This window comes from Saccostrea echinata, unplaced genomic scaffold, assembly GCF_033153115.1.
Source record: "Saccostrea echinata isolate AGI-Se365-2 ecotype Australia unplaced genomic scaffold, CSIRO_AGI_Sech_v1 ptg000062l, whole genome shotgun sequence".
In the NCBI taxonomy this organism is placed as follows: domain Eukaryota; kingdom Metazoa; phylum Mollusca; class Bivalvia; order Ostreida; family Ostreidae; genus Saccostrea; species Saccostrea echinata.
The window spans coordinates 7,964,651-7,985,256 of record NW_026889811.1 but is presented as its reverse complement, the minus strand read 5'-3'; the positions used below and the strand labels follow the sequence as shown (position 1 = coordinate 7,985,256).

Here is a 20,606-nt window from a genome sequence, read left to right as displayed (position 1 = left end):
TTTTGCTTTGAAAAACTATTTTAAAAATGGAAAATATGTACTTGAATATATCATATAGAATAAGAAGTAAAGATCCAGAGATGCAAAAGTAAACAATAGGCCAATGGACCACAATGCTCAACTGAGTAACTTTGGCCATGCTCTTCTTCACCTGATTTCCCTCCTTGTAATACCTATTGTGGCCTCCCCCAAGGGGTCATGATTTGAATAATTTTGAATCTACACAACCCCAGGATGCTTCCACTCAAGTTTCAGTTTCTTGGCCCAGTGGTTCTTGAGAAGAAGATTTTTAAAGATTTTGCCTATATATTTCAATGTAAAACTTTGATTCCCTAATGTGGCCCCGTCCTACACCCAGGGGTCATGAATCGAGCAAATTAAAATTTACACTACCCCAGGATGCTTCCACATAAGTTTCAGCTTTTCTAGCCCCGAGATTCTTGAGAAGATTTTAAAAGATTTTTTTCCTTTACATCTCAATGTAAAAATTGTATTCTCTATTGTAGTCCCACCCTACCCCCAGGGACCATGATTTGAACAATTTTGAATCTACACACCCCAGGATGCTTCCACATAAGTTTCAGCTTTTCTGGCCCAGTGGTTCTTGAGAAAAAGATTTTTAAAGATATTTTCTACATATTTCAATGTAAAACTTGGTTCCCTACTGTGGCCCAGCCCTGCCCCCGGGGAGCATGATCTGAACAATTTTGAATCTACGCACCCCAGGATGCTTCCACATAAGTTTCAACTTTTCTGGCCCAGTGGTTCTTGAGAAGAAGATTTTTTAATGATATTTTCTACATATTTCAATGTAAAACTTGGTTCCCTACTGTGGCCCAGCCCTGCCCCCGAGAGTCATGATTTGAACAATTTAGAATCTTCACTACCCCAGGATGCTTGAATGCTTCCACATTAGTTTCAGCTTTTCTGGCTCAGTGGTTCTTGACAAGAAGATTTTTTAATGACCCAACCCTATCTTAATTTTGTCTTTTTCTTGATTATCAAGCCCCCTTTGAAGGGGGCTTGGCCCTTTATTTTAACAATTTAAACTCCCCTTTACCTAAGGATGCTTTGTACCAATTTTTTTCACCTTTTCTGGCCCAGTGGTTCTTGAGAAGAAGATTTTTTAATGACCCCACCTATCTTAATTTTGTCTTTTTCTTGATTATCAAGCCCCCTTTGAAGGGGGCTTGGCCCTTTATTTTCACAATTCAAACTCCCCTTTACCTAAGGATGCTTTGTACCAATTTTGGTTAAAATTGGCCCAGTGGTTCTTGAGAAGAAGTTGAAAATGTGAAATGTTTACAGCTCAGGTGAGCTAAAAACAATGAAGAACACTTGTCTTCTTTTAGCTACATGATCAAAGGGGAACAACTCAAATTACTCGCTGTCTAATGACATTTAATGATCCCCCTTTGCCTTGTACTGTATTTTCTTCTTTATTCTATTATATGTCTCTGCTTCATAAGCATAGACATTTGTAAGTACATAATCATTCCCAACAATTATTTTAGCTACCAAATGGTTTTGTTGTACAAGTGACTAGTTTTTTCTGCTAAACAGAATATTAATGCAAGAATCACCAGTATTTGGTTTGAATGTTGATTATCCCACTTTTTCTCAGTAAAGAACTCTAAGCCGCAAAATGCAAGTTTGACAAGGACTTACTAGGCCTATAGACAATCTGTCTTCCAAACTTTATTAATCTCATGTTCATTTACCAAGTTTAAAAAGTGTTCAGAAAATTCAGAAGTCGAATAAGATGAAGCCTAGCCATTAGTAGCTGGGTTCCAGGCCTGAGGATGGTGTATTTAATGTTTTGTGGGTTTATTGTGTCGATCTGTCTTAATATAAGAAATTAAAAAAATCCCTAATATTTGCTGTTTGTTTTTCGTTTGTTTGTTGTTGTTTTTTAGTTCCAATGTACTATTTTAAACAGCAAATTGCCAAAAAATCGTTGATTTTTTTGTTTTTATTTTTTTATATTTAGACATAAAACACAAAAACAACCTGGAAAAAAGCGCCTGTGATTTCAGCTAGGCCCTTAAGGTCTTTTGCTTCAAGTTCGAGATTTTAGATTCCTCCTTAGCAACAGACACCCTAAACTTTTCCTCACAAAAGCAAATAAATATGTCTATTACCCTCTTATAGCTCTGTCCGTTCATTTCTGTAACTGTATTGACTGTATGTTATCAAATATTTCAGAAAATCTTCGCTCTGCGAAAATCACGTCTTATCTCAACAACTGATGCTGAAACAATGAGCTGTATCCAAAACACATCACACAGCCTAGCAATCATGACGTCATCACCAAAACGACAACCAATGAAAAAAGGACTAAAATATGATCCTAATTTTAGCATTCGGAATTTCCTCGGAAGTAATTCCCTTCAGAAATGAAACCCTGTAAAAAAAATTCTAAAAACATACATCTTTCAATTGATAATCTAACCGGGCTACATGAAGGAAGCATAACTGGACATCTGTGAATAAAATGTTCCCTTGTAAAGTCCGCCTATTGTCAATCTAAAAAATAAACATAAACAGATAAAACATACGATTGGCCACGGCTTTCCGTCGTATTCTGCCAGTCGGGTGTCTCTCCAAGGGACATTACTGCTAATTCATCGATTGAGTTATCCTTCTTGATTATGTAACTGGTGTATGTTCAAGGGAAGCTACTTTGACAGCCTTGTGTTCATTTGTTTTTCTCAGGTCGAATCCATAGTCCTCTAGCATTTTGAATTTTTAAGATAATACACGTTTGTCGAATCCATTGTCCTCTGGCATTTTGAATTTAAGATCAATAAATAAAAGATAAATAACTCAGGAAAATCGTCTCATCGATGAATCTTAATATACATTTACTATTTGTATCATTTTATGCATCCTAAAAGTTGACAGCTAACTCTTTTCATTAGTACATTTGTTGGTTGTTATATTTATAACTATGATTTCGGACATTGTTCATATTTATGCTCCATTGCGGGCCCAAAATGGTTGAATAAATATTTTATTAGTCCCCTACCGGTGAAATCGAAGGGGACTATAGGTTTCCTCTGAGTCTGTCCGTCCGTCTGTCCGTCCGTCTGTCTGTCTGTCTGTCCGTCTGTCTGTCTGTCTGTCCCTCTGTCTGTCTGTCAGTCTGTCCCACTTGGTTTTCCGCACTTTTTTCCTAAACGCTTGGAGATATTGAGCTGATTTTTGGTATGTGAGTGTATCTTGATGAGTTACAGATCAAGTTTGCATTTCGTCCCGCTTCATTGATTTTTGATGGAATTATGGCATTTTCAATTCTTAACGGGAACCAGATTACACTTGCCGGTAGGGGACTAGTATTGCTAATGCAATACTCTCAGAATGCTTGTTAGTCCCCTACCGGTGAAACCGGAGGGGACTATAGGTTTCCTCTGAGTCTGTCCGTCCGTCTGTCCGTCCGTCTGTCTGTCTGTCCGTCTGTCTGTCTGTCTGTCCCTCTGTCTGTCTGTCAGTCTGTCCCACTTGGTTTTCCGCACTTTTTTCCTAAACGCTTGGAGATATTGAGCTGATTTTTGGTATGTGAGTGTATCTTGATGAGTTACAGATCAAGTTTGCATTTCGTTCCGCTTCATTGAATTTTGACGGAATTACGGCCTTTTCAATTTTTAGGGGTTTTCCGCAATTTTCTTCTTAACGCTTTCAGATATTGAGCTGATTTTTGGTATGTGACTTAACTTTGATTAGTTATAGATCAAGTTTGCATTTCGTCCCGCTTCATTGATTTTTGATGGAATTATGGCATTTTCAATTCTTAACGGGAACCAGATTACACTTGCCGGTAGGGGACTAGTATTGCTAATGCAATACTCTCAGAATGCTTGTTCTATTCAATTCTCATTACCCCCCCCCCTCCTCAAAAGGAACGAAACCGGGAAAAGAGAGATTAAAATAATCATAATGAAAGTGTGAAAATAAATTTTAAAGATTGTATAAAATGGGTTAACTCGCATTTACAAACAGAAAATTTAATACACTATGGAAGGAATAAATACCATATTAAGGTAGTCTAGTTCCTTTCAACATTATGTTCATAAGGCATTAGGGTAAAGTTATGATAGTGAGTCGGGCACCCTTTCTTTTCTTTTAGTATAAGGGCCACATCCGATTGCGTAACCTCTGGTATTTGGTGTTGTCCAAAAGAGCTCTAAGTTGTCTATTTATTTATTTTTTTTTATCACATCGGTATTTTACTTCATAAAGCTTTAAAAGACTTCATATTCATAAATAAATTCCAAGCATCGAAATCTAGCAGAGGGGATATCCCCACCCGCCCAACAGGGCACGTAACCCCTTTTTTGGAAACGCATCTTTGAATAATAACTACCCTGGCTGCCTACCAAAAGTAGCACCCACAGCGATCTTTCCGGTAATCCTATCATTCAGAGATGATTTGGACACAGTTTATTTTTCTGAAGCTTTCCAAAGACAACGTTAAATCACACATCTGCAACAGCTGCACTTATTGCTGCGTGCCGCCTCCGTCTGTATACATGTGAGATTTCGGAATATCTGTTAAGAAATTTATTCTGTAAGAAATAAAAATAAAACCCCTCAGATATAGTTAAAAGTTCTAATTAATTTGGTAAAATAGAATTTTAGTGTACAATTGTAGAATTTTAATAAAATCGAACGTAGTTTTAACATTGAAGATCTATTAATATATTTTTGTGTCATCTATGGGATGATTGATTACGACTGGTTATAGAAAATTCTTCATTAAATTTGGTACATGTATTTCTAATATGTGGAGGATAGCACTGGCTTTGTGTCTGAAGTAATCCTACAGCCATAAATTATAAATGTGAATGATATAAAACGCTAAATTCCCATATTCTTGGTTCCAGTTTGAGTAATCCGCTTTTTATTGGTGCAGACCTCCTTATTTTTGTAATACATGTATTTTAAAATAACTACAACCATTTTAATCAGTTTTTTTCTTCATCGAAAGGTCTATACAATATCAAAGATTAGTCAGTGTTTAAACTAAAATGAGGGCCTATGAGATTTTAGTCTTTAAAAAAATGCAGATGCCAAAGAAGAATAACTCTAACACTAAGGGTATGCCAGTTACATGTTTCCCTCCCTTGGATGAGACATTCCCTCCGGCTGTTTTTTTTTTCCAGAAATTCATAAGTATGTTTATGTGTGTAAGCTAGATTTACTACAACTGAAAATTATTATGAGGCATACAAAGCAGGTACTGAAACTTCACCAGTTTCATTTCTCGATATAGACTGTCATTGCAAACCGAGCCGACTTACGGGCATGTTTCAGTTCGAATTTCCTCGTATTTCAAATTTCTGGTGCAGGCTACTTGAAATCTGTAATACACAATGTAGCTTAACATTTACAAATATTGCATGCACCCGCCATTCATGGAAACATAAAGGATATTCATGCAAATCTAGATAATTCTACATTGTCCACTGGCATATTTCCCTCAAGATTTTAATTTGAAATTATTTATAACTCCCCAAGGCATAGTCACAAAGTTCGAGGGGTGGGGGTGGGGGGCTCAACTAAGTAAATATTTGACAAGGCAAAAAAAAAGTCAACCATGACTAAGTAGCATTAGGAGCTTTATCCTACATTCTCGAGATTTATTTACTATTCATTTTTGACCAGAAACATAGGGTGGGAAACAATGAAAGATATATATACACTGTACTCTTGCCCCTAAAGGGGGCACTATAAGTGCCCCGCATGCCACTACGCCTATGACACTATGAAATGCTGATGATGGAGAGAGAGAAAAATATAAAATTCGACCTACTGTAATTTCGAACCGAATCTGGTTTTAACCAAATCGATTTTTTTTCATTCTGAGGTAGGCCTAAGTCTCGTTCACACTTATTTTAAAATATTAAAGTGGCAATATAATTCATTAAAATGTTTTACCCCTTTTTTAAACATTGAAAATCTTATAAAATAATAGAAATAAGAAACTTTGGCTGCTATGGGAATATACAGGAAAACTTTAGCAAATTCAGAATTTCAGCTACTTTGCACTTTTAAATATTTGTAGAGCCCTAAAAAGACTGAGAAAACCAAATTGATCGATCACTTACACAAAACTTTACAACTCATTGCCCCTTATGCTCTCCCCTACAGAAATTATTTGAGATGTATCTCAAAATATGTGGTAACCATGGACACATTTGGCATACAATTTATTTGCTGGAAAATCCTCAATATTTCAAGAGTAGATAAACAAATTTGAACTAAAATATTTGAGATCAAATAAATGCTATAGAAATACACATGTATTTTTATATAATAAATAGGCTTGATTGACTTTTATTTACACTCTCCAAAGAGGAGTGTCATTGTACCGGTATTTGATAGTTGGGCTTGCCCCTTACCTTGTAAAGTAAAAAAGGTATGCGCATTAATTAACTGTTTCTGTGCCATGTCTTTAAAGTTTGCATACCAGCATCGTCGGATACCCACGGATGAACTCGTCTTTTTTTTCATCACCGGGTGATGAGTGAAAGACGAGATCACCCGTGGGTATCCGACGATGGCAAATCAGTAACATTAAATAATTTTAATTCTTATAAACAATGCATAAGGAAGTATAAATATGCAGACCCGTAGTAAACAATTTCAGTTGGGGGGGGGGGGGGGCACAACCAAATATTTTCAGTTGGGGAGGGGGGCACTACCAAAAGAGGTTATTAGCATATAGTAACCCCCCCCCCCCCCGGTTACTACGGCCATGATATGTATACACGAAATGTCATCTTATGTGTAAGCATCAGCAGTTGTGATACTTCAAGAAAAATATACTACATTTGTAGTAGAGGGGAAATCAAAAAGGCCGAGGCGAACAGCTTGAAGAGCACGGGAAATGCGTGCGACAGTGTATACATATCAAGCTATCAATTTTGTGATCAACAGCGTGCTCGCATGAATTATCTGGTTGTCGTGGGTTGTTATGACCGCTGCAACAGGTTTGTTTGTTTGTTTGCTTATTGTTGTTTAACGTCCCTCTCGAGAATTTTTCACTCATATGGAGACGCCACCACTTGCCGGTGGAGAGCTGCAAATTTTGACCTATACTCGGCACTTAGGGCCATTTAGCAGTGATGGGTCTTTTTCGTGCCAGCACCTTCTGCGACAGGGGACCTCGGTTTATACGGTCTCATCCAAAGGACCGGTCTCCACGTCCCACAGTGGGATTCGAACCCGCGATGTAAGGTTCAACTCCTTACTCAGTGACTCTAGAGCAAACGCTCTAACCACTGCGCCACTCGGGCGACCGCTGTAACAGGAAGGGACATTGGAGTTTGTTTCAAAGATCTAATCATGCAATCATTTAATTATTCAGTAATACACTGAAACGCGATAGTAAAGGTAAAAAAAAAAGATAAACATACAAATCAGTGATTGAAGTCCAAGAGTAACCCTGTAAGCATGAAATTTAGGTAAGTGGTGTTCTGATGTGCTTACTGGATTTTGTACAATACAGTGTCTGTTGAAACGAAAGAAAAATGTTTCTCGGGAAGTCGTTTTTTTTTAATTGTCTTGAGAGTTATTGTAATTATGAGCATCCAAAGTAAACAAAAGTTATTATTAATGTTTATTTAAATTGAAAGGTGGGATTTCAGCCTAATTATATACGAACTCTCTCTCTCTCTCTCAATCCGAGTAATTACTATTTTAAAAAATTATAACATTGAAGAAAAGATCAAAATTACAATATGTTGAGATAAGATTGACTTGTCAGATTAAAAGTACTGCAGATTTTGATTTTTATTATCAGAGTATAAAAGAGTGCATTTTTACGCACTTCCGGTATACCGTGAACACTATTCAAGAGTGCAATGGCGGGCAGTCCTTTTCCAGGTATTTCCACTGAATCTGAAGATTGCAAGATATGAATTATTCATAAAGAGGAGAAACTATATTTAGTTTTTTTGTGAGTATTTATGTATGTGATGTGAAATATATTACTGTTGCTTAGTTTTGCCCATGGGTTTAACTTTACGGTAAAGTTAAAGGAACATTGGCCAGTGGAAATTCATTAAAAGAATTCATTATATTATTGTTAACCAGGGTATCAAACCAAAAAAAAAATCAAACAGTAATTGCATTTTACACACTTTGGTATGCTGAACGGTATTGTCGATAAAATGGCGGCCCGTCTTTTTCCAGGCATTTCTCTGATTTTGAAGATTTCAAGATAAGAATTACTCAAAAAAGGAATAAATATATTTTAGTGAGTTTTTATAATATAACCTTGTTTTTGCATGTGCAAGTATCGTAAGAGATTAACGGATTTGCCAGTGGGCTTAACGGTAAAGTAAAACGAACAATCCTATACCAGTGACCATTTTGTTTAAAAAGACTTTTTAAATGCTAAAGTGTAGATAAAGCAAGAACTGAGCTTGTTCACTGCATTAAATAAAAACTTTAATTAAAAAATAATAAACAGGTTCAGTACAATCATTACATTTAGATATGTGACTTGAATTACCTACATAGTTTTATCAAGGTACGTGAAGTACATGTAGCCTGATTAAGCTACATGTATTAATGCAAATTTTAACAAGTCTGGTTTTTATTCAAAATTGAGAAAAATTTGCAAGTATTTCACTACAAGTATTTGTACTATGGACAGTATAGGAACCCAATGTAAAGATAGTTTAAATGTTGCTTCTTTAGTTAAACATTGCTTTTTTGAACACTTTTAAGCAAAAACTGTATTACCATTGTTTGAATAACTGTACACATCCATGTGTGGTGAGGCATGGCTAAGTACAATTTCTTCACATACATGATCAATTGTTATCAATCATCTTGTTAACCAGCATTGGCCTTCTGTGTTATTTCCATCAAAATTAAAGAAGTAATAACTGTTACATGTGTTTATATATATAGGCCTAAAACTTATAGAACTCTGCATGATATTCACCTGCTTTCTCGAAAGTGAGCAGACATTAAATCTCATTCATCTGTTAGTCTGTCCATTTGTCTGTCACAAAAACTTTAATTTTGGACATAACTTTTGAATAAGAAGAAAAAGGCTTCCATATTTCACAGGTAAATTACCTGTGACAAGTCCTTTCTAAATATACATGTACTATGATTTCTGTCCCAGTGACCTTGACATTGATGTTTGACTTACTTTTCAAAAATTTTAATAGTGGTTATAACTTTTGAAGGAGAGGAGATATGACATTCATATTTGACATGTGCATTACCTTTGAGAATATATTTTTGAACATGCTATAATTTTGACCCAGTGACCTTGAAGTTTGACCTAATTTTCAAAAAGTTTTAACATTTATGATAACTTTAAAGTGAGAAAGATGGGGTGTTCATGTTTGACAAGTGCATTACCTGTGACAAGAAGTTTCCAAATGTGCTATGATATTTGACCCAGTGACCTTGTCCTTTTAATTTGACCTAATATTCAAAAATTTTATCATTGCTGCTAACTTTTGAAAGAGAGAAGATAGGACATTCATATATGTAATACCTGTTTCACAATTTATTATGACTTTTAATCCCATGATTTTGACCTTAGAAGTTTGACCTTATTTTCAAAAAGTTTATCATTGCTGATTAACTTTTGAATGAGAGAAGATAGAGTATTTGTCTTAACATGGGTATTACCTGTTTCAAAAGCTTTCTGAATGTACTCTGGTTTTTGACATTGTGACCTTGACTTTAAAGTTTAATCTACAGTCTTATTCATTTTTTTTTTCATTGGTAATAACTTGTGAAATCAGAATGAAAGAAGATAGGGCTGTTATATATTTCATGTACATTACCTATGACAATACCTTTCAGAAAGATGTTTCATTTTGACTCATGACCTTGACCTAGAAATTTGACCTACTTATGAAAAAAATCTTAACTTTGTCCATTACTTTTGCTCCAGAAGAGACAGAGCTTTTATATATTTTTTTCACATGTGCATTACTTGTGAAAATGCCTTTTGGATTGTATCATGATATTTGACCTCAGGACCTTGATCTTAAAGTTTAATGCAGTTTTGAAAAACTTTAGTCTTTGCCATAACCTTTATTAATTCAATATTTTTTTTTTCGTATGATGGACAGACAAAACAAGACACACAAACAAGACAGTGACAATGTGCCATAAAAATTGCATGCCACCCACTAAGATATCAAAAGCGGGGGACCACAATTCTTTGAATTTGTTTGTTGCATTTTGCTTTGACAGAGACACATCTTGGAAAGCAATTTTTTCATGCATTGTTTTCAGAAAAGTTCAAAGTTGAAAACTTTCAATGCATTAAAGTGTGATTTTATTTTACATGCTGAAAAAAAAGCTCATTTAAGAAATAAGTTTGATTTAGGACCTAAATAAAGCTATGTAGGTAATAAAACTTTTGTACATGTAGCTGTAAGGATTGTATGGGACCTGATAATGTAATGTGGTTTTATGTTGTTTATGGTGAAGCCACACTTCTGTTGGCTTTCGGTCGGTAAAGCAACTGGGATTTTAAATCAGAATCTCACAGGTTCAAGCCAAATTATGGTAAAAATTCTGTGATTTCACAAGAGTTGTTAGATTATTTTAAATAAGGTTTTTAGTTCATCCTAGAATCAAAATTATGAAATGTTAATGATATATATTAATAAATGTGCATAACCCTGTCATGGTTTTTGACGATATCCAAAGGGTTAGAAACTCTCTAAAATTACAAATCGCAAATAATTGCGAGTACCAAGAAAGTGAACTCACAATTTTATAAGACTACTCGCAATTTTCATATCAAGTTAAATTTATATAAATTAAAAACATGTAACTTAGGCCAAACAAAAAAATATGTGTGGTTCCGGTTACACCTCCAAAAAAATTAGGGTAGGTAGGTAGGGATTTTTTTTTTTTTTTTTTTTTTTTTTAAACAAAATGATTTTCTTAATTTTTCTAGATAATACTTATCACTACTTTGCAAATGACATTTAGATGTGGTGTGATAATATACTAGTCAGTATTGGTAGGGGACACCTACATGCTAGCTTGCTTTGGATTTAACACTAATAAACACTTGCACTATGTTGTGCAAGGGGACCGTCGTTGCTGAAACTAAAACTTAAACCGGAGCCATTGATGGAAATTGGGGAAAATTCTGGAAAAAATATGAAAATTGCCAAAAAAAAGTTTAGGGTCGGGGGTATAAAATAGGGACGGTCAGGTAACCGGAACCACACATATTTTTTTATTTGGCCTTACGGAAAAAGTAACTACTGTACAATACACAAAATACAACTACCAGTACAGTGTGACTTTTATTTAAATTACTGATTTAAATCAAAAGCATTGTGTTCTGTCATATAATTTTGCTACAGTTTCAATGCAAAAAAAATCAACTCGCACGTTTTTGCGAGTTACCTAATCTTTAACTCACAATTTGGGAATTCTAACTCGCGTTTTGCGAGTTGTATATAGTGAATTTCGAACCCTGGATGTATTATTATCATGGATATTTTTTGTTAAGAATCAAAATTATTGCTATTCATTTTTCTGAAAGGAAATAGAATGTTTGGTGTATTTTATATTTGCTTGTTTGTTTAACATTCCTTCGAGAATTTTTCACTCATATTGAGACACCATCACTTGCCAGTGCATGGAAGGCTGCATGCAAATTTAGACGGCCATTGAGCAGTGAGGGATCTTTTTCGTGCATGCACTTACTGCGACACGGGACCCCGGTCTATACAGTCTCATCCAAAGGACCGATCTCCGCATCACACAGTGGAATTGAATCCGCGACCAACTCTTTACTACTTACTCTAGACCAAATGCTCCAAACACTGCACCACGTGGGTGACTAATGTATTTTAGATTAAACGCTACATTAAAAGACTCGGTAATTAAAAAAAAATGGAGGAACATACATATACAAAAAATCTCTCACCCCTCACTGCCCCCCCCCCCCCCCCAAGAAAAAACTTGCAATTGAATCTAGGTCAAAAGGTCACTCATGTAGTGTTGCTTTTTACAAGTAAATCAGTTGATTTCAGGGTATTTTGTAGTCTCCAGTATATAAAAAAATAAACATTCATAATATTCCTACATACATGTCTCCACATGTTAATCGATTATTATGGGCAAGTTATCGCATCACCTCCAAAATATATTTGTTACAGAAGGTATAAAAAAAAGTTTTATTTTGTCACAAGTTACACTGGACTTATCAGTTAAAGAAATTCACATATGCAAAACAGAACACATACAAACATTTCTAGTATCGTATTTAAAATTTTCATCAGTTCTCCACGGAAATGAAAACAATATCCTTTCATCTATATCCACTGTATGAAGGAGTAAACATGTGATGATAGGTAATAAGTATATTTTGTTAATTATGAATAAGCAAATATACATACCATTGACCAGTGGTAATTTCCACAAAGAATGACCATCTCTGTGTTCATGTTCAATTCATGTCTTCATTTTGCTTGTTGGCAGGAGATCTTAGGCTGACCCAGATCCCAGACAGAGAAAGAGTGTCTAGAATTCAACTGCAGCTGTTACCGGAAGATGCGGTAAGATTCAGACTCTACTTCTTGCACTCTTTGATGACCTTTCCATTGCCAATTGATATTGATCTTTTTTGGCCTTGACCTCTTTACTTTTAATTGACAGGATGCAGGGAACCAGGACCCATCATCAGTAGAAAGAAGAGGAGCCTATTCCGCTACCAGGAAGCCTAATAGAGAAGCTATTTTGCATTTCTTCCTTTCTGTCTCTTGTATCTCCTATCCCCTCCCTACTCTATAACATAACTAACCTTCCCCCTCCCCCCCCCCCCTTTTCCCCTTTGATGCCCTTTCCTGACCTAACTGTCTTCAGCAGCTAACTTATTTTTGAACTACTTTTCTTTTTGAATCTTTATATTTACATGAATTTTCTGTGATTTGTTGCATTGTTTAGAATGTTTACTAATCTTCTGTCAGTTGTATATTTTCAGGGACGCGGACCAGGGAAGACGCAGGAGATCCAAGACCGAGCAACAGCCGCCAACATTGGCCAAAGCGGTAAGTAAGGAGCTGCTTTTGTTGCACTTTTGAAACCCAAGATTGAGGGTAAGCTATGAAATGTGTACATCTTGCTCTACTTCTTGCAATCCTTGATGACCTTTCCATTGCCAATTGATTTTGACCTTGTCAGACCTTGACCTCTTTACTTCTAATTGACAGGATGCAGGGAAGCAGGGCGTATCATCAGTAGAAAGAAGAGGAGCCTATTCCGCTACCAGGAAGCCTAATAGAGAAGCTATTTTGCATTTCTTCCTTTCAGTCTCTTGTGTCTCCTATCCCCTCCCTGCTCAATAACATAACTAACCTTCCCCCTCCCCTCCCCCCCCCCCCTTTTCCCCTTTGATGCCCTTTCCTGACCTAACTGTCTTCAGCAGCTAACTTATTTTTGAACTACTTTTCTTTTTGAATCTTTATATTTACATGAATTTTCTGTGATTTGTTGCATTGTTTAGAATGTTTACTAATCTTCTGTCAGTTGTATATTTTCAGGGACGCGGACCAGGGAAGACGCAGGAGATCCAAGACCGAGCAACAGCCGCCAACATTGGCCGCTTTTGAAACCCAAGATTGAGGGTAAGCTATGAAATGTGTACATCTTGCTCTACTTCTTGCACTCTTTGATGACCTTTCCATTGCCAATTGATTTTGACCTTGTCAGACCTTGACCTCTTTACTTTTAATTGACAGGATGCAGGGAACCAGGGCCCATCATCAGTAGAAGGAAGAGGAGCCTATTCCGCTACCAGGAAGCCTAATAGAGAAGCTATTTTGCATTTCTTCCTTTCTGTCTCTTGTGCCTCCTATCCCCTCCCTACTCTATAACATAACTAACCTTCCCCCTCCCCCCCCCCCCCCCCCCTTTTCCCCTTTGATGCCCTTTCCTGACCTAACTGTCTTCAGCAGCTAACTTATTTTTGAACTACTTTTCTTTTTGAATCTTTATATTTACATGAATTTTCTGTGATTTGTTGCATTGTTTAGAATGTTTACTAATCTTCTGTCAGTTGTGTATTTTCAGGGACGCGGACCAGGGAAGACGCAGGAGATCCAAGACCGAGCAACAGCCGCCAACATTGGCCAAAGCGGTAAGTAAGGAGCTGCTTTTGTTGCGCTTTTGAAACCCAAGATTGAGGGTAAGCTATGAAATGTGTACATCTTGCTCTACTTCTTGCACTCTTTGATGACCTTTCCATTGCCAATTGATTTTGACCTTGTCAGACCTTGACCTCTACTTTTAATTGACAGGATGCAGGGATCCAGGGCCCATCATCAGTAGAAAGAAGAGGAGCCTATTCCGCTACCAGGAAGCCTAATAGAGAAGCTATTTTGCATTTCTTCTTTCAGTCTCTTTTATCTCCTATCCCCTCCCTACTCTATAACATAACTAACCTTCCCCCTCCCCCCTTTCCCCTCTTATGCCTTTTCCTGACCTAACTGTCTTCATCAGCTAACTTATTTTCAACTACTTTTCTTTTTGAATCTTTATATTTACATGAATTTTTTGTGATTTGTTGCATTGTTTAGAATGTTTACTAATCTTCTGTCAGTTGTATATTTTCAGGGACGCGGACCAGGGAAGACGCAGGAGATCCAAGACCGAGCAACAGCCGCCAACATTGGCCAAAGCGGTAAGTAAGGAGCTGCTTTTGTTGCGCTTTTGAAACCCAAGATTGAGGGTAAGCTATGAAATGTGTACATCTTGCTCTACTTCTTGCACTCTTTGATGACCTTTCCATTGCCAATTGATTTTGACCTTGTCAGACCTTGACCTCTACTTTTAATTGACAGGATGCAGGGATCCAGGGCCCATCATCAGTAGAAAGAAGAGGAGCCTATTCCGCTACCAGGAAGCCTAATAGAGAAGCTATTTTGCATTTCTTCCTTTCTGTCTCTTGTGTCTCCTATCCCCTCCCTGCTCTATAACATAACTAACCTTCCCCCCTTTTCCCCTTTGATGCCCTTTCCTGACCTAACTGTCTTCAGCAGCTTACTTATTTTTCAACTACTTTTCTTTTTGAATCTTTATATTTACATGAATTTTTTGTGATTTGTTGCATTGTTTAGAATTTTTACTAATCTTCTGTCAGTTGTATATTTTCAGGGACGCGGACCAGGGAAGACGCAGGAGATCCAAGGACGAGCAACAGCCGCCAACATTGGCCAAAGCGGTAATTAAGGAGCTGCTTTTGTTGCACTTTTGAAACCCAAGATTGAGGGTAAGCTATGAAATGTGTACATCTTGCTCTACTTCTTGCACTCTTTGATGACCTTTCCATTGCCAATTGATTTTGACCTTGTCAGACCTTGACCTCTTTACTTTTAATTGACAGGATGCAGGGAACCAGGGCCCATCATCAGTAGAAGGAAGAGGAGCCTATTCCGCTACCAGGAAGCCTAATAGAGAAGCTATTTTGCATTTCTTCCTTTCTGTCTCTTGTGTCTCCTATCCCCTCCCTACTCTATAACATAACTAACCTTCCCCCTCCCCTCCCCCCCCCCCCCCCCCTTTTCCCCTTTGATGCCCTTTCCTGACCTAACTGTCTTCAGCAGCTAACTTATTTTTCAACTACTTTTCTTTTTGAATCTTTATATTTACATGAATTTTCTGTGATTTGTTGCATTGTTTAGAATGTTTACTAATCTTCTGTCAGTTGTGTATTTTCAGGGACGCGGACCAGGGAAGACGCAGGAGATCCAAGACCGAGCAACAGCCGCCAACATTGGCCAAAGCGTTAAGTAAGGAGCTGCTTTTGTTGCGCTTTTGAAACCCAAGATTGAGGGTAAGCTATGAAATGTGTACATCTTGCTCTACTTCTTGCACTCTTTGATGACCTTTCCATTGCCAATTGATTTTGACCTTGTCAGACCTTGACCTCTACTTTTAATTGACAGGATGCAGGGATCCAGGGCCCATCATCAGTAGAAAGAAGAGGAGCCTATTCTGCTACCAGGAAGCCTAATAGAGAAGCTATTTTGCATTTCTTCCTTTCTGTCTCTTTTATCTCCTATCCCCTCCCTGCTCTATAACATAACTAACCTTCCCCCCTTTGATGCCCTTTCCTGACCTAACTGTCTTCAGCAGCTAACTTATTTTTCAACTACTTTTCTTTTTGAATCTTTATACCGGTATTTACATGAATTTTCTGTGATTTGTTGCATTGTTTAGAATTTTTACTAATCTTCTGTCAGTTGTGTATTTTCAGGGACGCGGACCAGGGAAGATGCAGGAGATCCAAGACCGAGCAACAGCCGCCAACATTGGCCAAAGCGGTGAGTAAGGAGCTGCTTTTGTTGCGCTTTTGAAACCCAAGATTGAGGGTAAGCTATGAAATGTGTACATCTTGCTCTACTTCTTGCACTCTTTGATGACCTTTCCATTGCCAATTGATTTTGACCTTGTCAGACCTTGACCTCTACTTTTAATTGACAGGATGCAGGGATCCAGGGCCCATCATCAGTAGAAAGAAGAGGAGCCTATTCCGCTACCAGGAAGCCTAATAGAGAAGCTATTTTGCATTTCTTCCTTTCTGTCTCTTGTGCCTCCTATCCCCTCCCTACTCTATAACATAACTAACCTTCCCCCTCCCCTCCCCCCCTTTCCCCCTTCTAAGCCCTTTCCTGACCTAACTGTCTTCAGCAGCTAACTTATTTTCAACTACTTTTCTTCTTGAATCTTTATATTTACATGAATTTTCTGTGATTTGTTGCATTGTTTAGAATTTTTACTAATCTTCTGTCAGTTGTATATTTTCAGGGACGCGGACCAGGGAAGACGCAGGAGATCCAAGACCGAGCAACAGCCGCCAACATTGGCCAAAGCGGTAAGTAAGGAGCTGCTTTTGTTGCACTTTTGAAACCCAAAATTGAGGGTAAGCTATGAAATGTGTACATCTTGCTCTACTTCTTGCACTCTTTGATGACCTTTCCATTGCCAATTGATTTTGACCTTGTCAGACCTTGACCTCTACTTTTAATTGACAGGATGCAGGGATCCAGGGCCCATCATCAGTAGAAAGAAGAGGAGCCTATTCCGCTACCAGGAAGCCTAATAGAGAAGCTATTTTGCATTTCTTCCTTTCTGTCTCTTGTGTCTCCTATCCCCTTCCTACTCTATAACATAACTAACCTTCCCCCTCCCCTCCCCTCCCCCCCCCCTTTTCCCCTTTGATGCCCTTTCCTGACCTAACTGTCTTCAGCAGCTAACTTATTTTTCAACAACTTTTCTTTTTGAATCTTTATATTTACATGAATTTTCTGTGATTTGTTGCATTGTTTAGAGTTTTTACTAATCTTCTGTCAGTTGTATATTTTCAGGGACGCGGACCAGGGAAGACGCAGGAGATCCAAGACCGAGCAACAGCCGCCAACATTGGCCAAAGCGGTAAGTAAGGAGCTGCTTTTGTTGCGCTTTTGAAACCCAAGATTGAGGGTAAGCTATGAAATGTGTACATCTTGCTCTACTTCTTGCACTCTTTGATGACCTTTCCATTGCCAATTGATTTTGACCTTGTCAGACCTTGACCTCTTTACTTTTAATTGACAGGATGCAGGGAACCAGGACCCATCATCAGTAGAAAGAAGAGGAGCCTATTCCGCTACCAGGAAGCCTAATAGAGAAGCTATTTTGCATTTCTTCCTTTCTGTCTCTTGTATCTCCTATCCCCTCCCTACTCTATAACATAACTAACCTTCCCCCTCCCCCCCCCCCCTTTTCCCCTTTGATGCCCTTTCCTGACCTAACTGTCTTCAGCAGCTAACTTATTTTTCAACTACTTTTCTTTTTGAATCTTTATATTTACATGAATTTTCTGTGATTTGTTGCATTGTTTAGAATGTTTACTAATCTTCTGTCAGTTGTATATTTTCAGGGACGCGGACCAGGGAAGACGCAGGAGATCCAAGACCGAGCAACAGCCGCCAACATTGGCCAAAGCGGTAAGTAAGGAGCTGCTTTTGTTGCACTTTTGAAACCCAAGATTGAGGGTAAGCTATGAAATGTGTACATCTTGCTCTACTTCTTGCAATCCTTGATGACCTTTCCATTGCCAATTGATTTTGACCTTGTCAGACCTTGACCTCTTTACTTCTAATTGACAGGATGCAGGGAAGCAGGGCGTATCATCAGTAGAAAGAAGAGGAGCCTATTCCGCTACCAGGAAGCCTAATAGAGAAGCTATTTTGCATTTCTTCATTTCAGTCTCTTGTGTCTCCTATCCCCTCCCTGCTCAATAACATAACTAACCTTCCCCCTCCCCTCCCCCCCCCCTTTTCCCCTTTGATGCCCTTTCCTGACCTAACTGTCTTCAGCAGCTAACTTATTTTTGAACTACTTTTCTTTTTGAATCTTTATATTTACATGAATTTTTTGTGATTTGTTGCATTGTTTAGAATTTTTACTAATCTTCTGTCAGTTGTATATTTTCAGGGACGCGGACCAGGGAAGACGCAGGAGATCCAAGACCGAGCAACAGCCGCCAACATTGGCCAAAGCGGTAAGTAAGGAGCTGCTTTTGTTGCGCTTTTGAAACCCAAGATTGAGGGTAAGCTATGAAATGTGTACATCTTGCTCTACTTCTTGCACTCTTTGATGACCTTTCCATTGCCAATTGATTTTGACCTTGTCAGACCTTGACCTCTTTACTTTTAATTGACAGGATGCAGGGAACCAGGGCCCATCATCAGTAGAAGGAAGAGGAGCCTATTCCGCTACCAGGAAGCCTAATAGAGAAGCTATTTTGCATTTCTTCCTTTCTGTCTCTTGTGTCTCCTATCCCCTCCCTACTCTATAACATAACTAACCTTCCCCCTCCCCTCCCCCCCCCCCCTTTTCCCCTTTGATGCCCTTTCCTGACCTAACTGTCTTCAGCAGCTAACTTATTTTTCAACTACTTTTCTTTTTGAATCTTTATATTTACATGAATTTTCTGTGATTTGTTGCATTGTTTAGAATGTTTACTAATCTTCTGTCAGTTGTGTATTTTCAGGGACGCGGACCAGGGAAGACGCAGGAGATCCAAGACCGAGCAACAGCCGCCAACATTGGCCAAAGCGGTAAGTAAGGAGCTGCTTTTGTTGCGCTTTTGAAACCCAAGATTGAGGGTAAGCTATGAAATGTGTACATCTTGCTCTACTTCTTGCACTCTTTGATGACCTTTCCATTGCCAATTGATTTTGACCTTGTCAGACCTTGACCTCTACTTTTAATTGACAGGATGCAGGGATCCAGGGCCCATCATCAGTAGAAAGAAGAGGAGCCTATTCCGCTACCAGGAAGCCTAATAGAGAAGCTATTTTGCATTTCTTCTTTCAGTCTCTTTTATCTCCTATCCCCTCCCTACTCTATAACATAACTAACCTTCCCCCTCCCCCCCTTTCCCCTCTTATGCCTTTTCCTGACCTAACTGTCTTCATCAGCTAACTTATTTTCAACTACTTTTCTTTTTGAATCTTTATATTTACATGAATTTTCTGTGATTTGTTGCATTGTTTAGAATGTTTACTAATCTTCTGTCAGTTGTGTATTTTCAGGGACGCGGACCAGGGAAGACGCAGGAGATCCAAGACCGAGCAACAGCCGCCAACATTGGCCAAAGCGGTAAGTAAGGAGCTGCTTTTGTTGCGCTTTTGAAACCCAAGATTGAGGGTAAGCTATGAAATGTGTACATCTTGCTCTACTTCTTGCACTCTTTGATGACCTTTCCATTGCCAATTGATTTTGACCTTGTCAGACCTTGACCTCTACTTTTAATTGACAGGATGCAGGGATCCAGGGCCCATCATCAGTAGAAAGAAGAGGAGCCTATTCCGCTACCAGGAAGCCTAATAGAGAAGCTATTTTGCATTTCTTCTTTCAGTCTCTTTTATCTCCTATCCCCTCCCTACTCTATAACATAACTAACCTTCCCCCTCCCCCCCTTTCCCCTCTTATGCCTTTTCCTGACCTAACTGTCTTCATCAGCTAACTTATTTTCAACTACTTTTCTTTTTGAATCTTTATATTTACATGAATTTTTTGTGATTTGTTGCATTGTTTAGAATGTTTACTAATCTTCTGTCAGTTGTATATTTTCAGGGACGCGGACCAGGGAAGACGCAGGAGATCCAAGACCGAGCAACAGCCGCCAACATTGGCCAAAGCGGTAAGTAAGGAGCTGCTTTTGTTGAGCTTTTGAAACCCAAGATTGAGGGTAAGCTATGAAATGTGTACATCTTGCTCTACTTCTTGCACTCTTTGATGACCTTTCCATTGCCAATTGATTTTGACCTTGTCAGACCTTGACCTCTACTTTTAATTGACAGGATGCAGGGATCCAGGGCCCATCATCAGTAGAAAGAAGAGGAGCCTATTCTGCTACCAGGAAGCCTAATAGAGAAGCTATTTTGCATTTCTTCCTTTCTGTCTCTTGTGTCTCCTATCCCCTCCCTGCTCTATAACATAACTAACCTTCCCCCCTTTTCCCCTTTGATGCCCTTTCCTGACCTAACTGTCTTCAGCAGCTTACTTATTTTTCAACTACTTTTCTTTTTGAATCTTTATATTTACAT

General features: G+C 38.2%; 1 protein-coding gene across 1 annotated transcript in view; it reads right to left on the bottom strand.

Moving 5' to 3' along the window:
• The window catches only part of LOC133175452 (uncharacterized), a 63,822-nt gene that overhangs the window by 6,655 nt on the left and 36,561 nt on the right, over positions 1 to 20,606 (bottom strand). The gene's annotated exons all lie outside the window — the stretch shown is intronic.